Source organism: Gorilla gorilla, chromosome 1 (assembly GCF_029281585.2).
Source record: "Gorilla gorilla gorilla isolate KB3781 chromosome 1, NHGRI_mGorGor1-v2.1_pri, whole genome shotgun sequence".
NCBI lineage: Eukaryota > Metazoa > Chordata > Mammalia > Primates > Hominidae > Gorilla > Gorilla gorilla.
Window position 1 is genome coordinate 232,268,180 of NC_073224.2, and position 4,106 is coordinate 232,272,285.

A 4,106-nucleotide genomic window follows, 5' to 3' on the forward strand; every position below is an offset into this window, starting at 1 on the left:
GTGTAGAAGCAATCTGTGTTTTGTTAGAAAGTTCTAGGAAGTGGGCCTAAGATTTGACAAGCCAAGAGTAAGAGGGAAGCCCCTTATTCTTCATTTTGACCAGTTCTGGGCAAAGACAGCCCAGACCAGAGGACAGCCACCCAACACCACATTTTCTAGAAAGTCTGAAGCTCTTCCAAGCAACATAAATGTGGGGAGGGTAAGTCTGCAGTTCCAGGAAAAGCATGGGACTAACAGGGCCTAAGTCTACGGAGGCTCAAAGGAGCGGTGTGACTTTGAAAAGCCACTAAACCTCTCTGTGCTTCAGCTACATGTGTATCAGGGACCGTGAGACCCGCTTCACTGAGCTCATGACCGTGAAGGGTAAAGCAGCATCACATGAAAGCACAGGGAAAGAATCACTGGCTCCAAGCAGGGTGGACTGCACGGAGGAAGTGGCATTTCAGACAGGTCTACATGGATGAATCAGATATTGATGGGCAGAAAAGAGGTGGACTAGGCCTGCAGGAAGATCCTAAACAGAGGAACCGATTGTGGCCCACAAAGGTTCTGTGGCTGTAGTACAGGGGGCTGGCAATGTGGCTGGTGGCTGGCTCGGGAAGATGGGCTGGGCTCTGTTTGGTGGAAGGAATTTCTACCTGATTCCTTAGGCTCTGGGGAGCCAGGGTAGGTGTCATGAAAGACTAGAAGAGGGGATGGGCTCAGGCCTGTGTTTATGGCCCCCCAGCTTCAGGGTAGAAGATGGATGTGAGGGTAGACAGGAGGCCAGGAGTCCAGCAGGGGCGTAGAGAGGAGTGGTGGGGCTCCAGAAGGCAGCAGGCAGTGGCACTGAGGAAGGCTATGGCCCATGGGGGAGGCCAGGGCTCAGGTGGGAAAGTCATAACCAAGGTGGGGAGGCCGTGGTTGGGAGGGAGGCTGTGGCCCAGGTGGGAAAGTCATAACCAAGGTGGGGAGGCCGTGGTTGGGAGGGAGGCTGTGGCCCAGGTGGGGAGGTAACCCTTCTGACTGGCCCTAAGTGGTCACAGCAAGATGATAAGACACTGTCATGAACGCCAGACTCCCCAAGGCTGGCAACAGGCCCCAGAACCCCTGTTGTTTATTGTGGATTTGTGGTCAGGGATGTCTTATATGTCCCCAGAACACAGGGCCCATGCAGCGAGGGAACTGGGGGCTGCACAATCCCAGACCAGGCCCAGCTTGGCGACAACAGGGACCCGGCCGTGACCCCTCATGGCCATTAATCACCATGCTTGGAGGAGCCCTCCCAGGCCTCTGAGAAGGGGCGTTGGTGAGCTTGCAGCGTCAGGTGACGAAGATGGTCAGAGGCCAGATGGTGAGGGACTGCCACACTCACGAGAGCTTTGCCAGATCCACAAAGGGGCACTGGGAGGCAGTGGGCACAGCCCGGGCAGACCCAGGCCCAGCGATGCCTGCACGCAGCAGGCACATGGTGTCCATCTGTGGAATGAACCCTTGGTGGATGGAGGGGGAAGAATGACCCGAACCTCGCCCTCCAGCCCCTAGTCCCTGCCTGTGGAGTCAAAGGGCAGGATGGGCACTGGCCAGCCACATCAGCTCCAAACTCTTTGAGATTTCAACTTTCGGGGCATTTTACAATCCGAGCATCTTGGTGCCTATGCTCCCTCGAGCCTCTCAAGCAAGTGCTCACCTCAGAGATCACTCCCTGGCTTCATCAGGACACTGCTCAAATGGCACCTCACTACTGAGGCCACCCAGACACGCCGCTGTCGCCCCGTCCTCCTTCCCTGCGCTTGCGCTGCACGGAGCCTCACTGAGCCATGTGTCTCCCTTCCTCTCACATCAGTTCCAGCAGGGCAGAGTGGACACTCACAGCTGGATTCCCAGGCCAACCACTGTCTGCCACACCCAGGCACTCGCTGGATATCTGGAGGGTGGATGAGTGGATAAGAGGATGGGTGGATGGATGGATGGAGAAGTGGATATTTGGATGGGTAGATGGGTGGACATGTGGATGGATGGATATATGGATGAGTGGATATTCAGATAGGTGGATATTTGGATGAGTGGATGGATGGTTATGTGGATGGATAGATGGGTGGATGTGTGGATGGATGGTTTTGTGGATGAGTGGATATTCAGATGGGTAAATATTTGGATGAGTGGATGGATGGTTATGTGGATGGGTAGATGGGTGGATGTGTGGATGGATGGTTTTGTGGATGAGTGGATATTCAGATGGGTAGATATTTGGATGAGTGGATGGATGGTTATGTGGATGGACGGATGGGTGGATATGTGGATGGATGGATATATGCAGAAGTGGATATTTGGATGGCTGGATGGGTGGATATGTGGATGGATGGATATATGGAGAAGTGGATATTTGGATGGCTGGATGGTTGGATATGTGGATGGATGGATAGATGGATGGATGGGTGGATGGGTGGATATGTGGGTGGATGGATAGATGGATGGATGGATGGATGGGTGGATGGATGGATGGATATATGGAGAAGTGGATATTTGGATGGCTGGATGGGTGGATATGTGGATGGATGGATAGATGGATGGATGGGTGGATGGGTGGGTATGCGGATGGATGGATAGATGGATGGATGGATGGATGGGTGGATGGATGGGTGGATATATGGAGAAGTGGATATTTAGATGGGTGGATGGATGGATAGATGGAAGGATGTATCTAAGGAGAAGTGGATATTTGGATGGGTGGATGGGTGGATATGTGGATGGATGGATGGATAGATGGATGGATGTATATAAGGAGAAGTGGATATTTAGATGGGTGGATGGGTGGATATGTGGATGGATGGATGGATGGATGGATGGATGGATGGATGGATGGATGGATATATGGAGAAGTGGATATTTAGATGGGTGGATGGATGGATATATAGATGAGTAGATATTTGGATGGGTGGATATTTGGATGAGTGGATGGATGGTTATGTGGATGGACGGATGGGTGGATATGTGGATGGATGGATATATGGAGAAGTGGATATTTGGATGGCTGGATGGGTGGATATGTGGATGGATGGATAGATGGATGGATGGGTGGATGGGTGGATATGTGGGTGGATGGATAGATGGATGGATGGATGGATGGGTGGATGGATGGATGGATATATGGAGAAGTGGATATTTGGATGGCTGGATGGGTGGATATGTGGATGGATGGATAGATGGATGGATGGGTGGATGGGTGGGTATGCGGATGGATGGATAGATGGATGGATGGATGGATGGGTGGATGGATGGATGGATGGGTGGATGGATGGATGGATATATGGAGAAGTGGATATTTAGATGGGTGGATGGATGGATAGATGGAAGGATGTATCTAAGGAGAAGTGGATATTTGGATGGGTGGATGGGTGGATATGTGGATGGATGGATGGATGGATGGATGGATGGATGGATGGATGGATGGATGGATATATGGAGAAGTGGATATTTAGATGGGTGGATGGATGGATATATAGATGAGTAGATATTTGGATGGGTGGATATTTGGATGAGTGGATGGATGGTTATGTGGACTGATGAATGGGTGGGTATGTAGATGGATGGATATATAGATGAGTGGATATTTGGATGGGAGGATATTTGGATGAGTGGATGGATGGTTATGTGGATGGGTGGATATGCGGATGGGTAGATGAATGAATGGATGAGAGAATAAATGGATGAATGGACAAGTGAATAAATATGAGGCCTTCTGATCCAAAAGACCTGTATACTGTGACTCTACCCTGGGATGCAATGTACAGAATATATGGTCCAGTTAGACCAGGCTCACTCTACCTCAGCATGATTGACAGCTGGGTCTTGCTAGCTCCTTGCTGTTGGGGCGGTCCTGTGTGCTGTGGGAGGTTTACAGCATCCCCGAGTTGTGACAACCAAAGCTATCTCCAGACTTTGCCAGATGTCTTCCCGGGGGTGGGGATGGGGTGGCAAAATTGCCCCTGGTTGAGAACCATTGAATTACACCTTTACTTTCAAAAAAAGATTCTTACAAACCTCCCCCTGCCCAAGTCCTCACGAGGGTAACTCAATCCCATGGGGACCTCTCAGCCACCAGAGAGCAATGCCTAGAAACCATA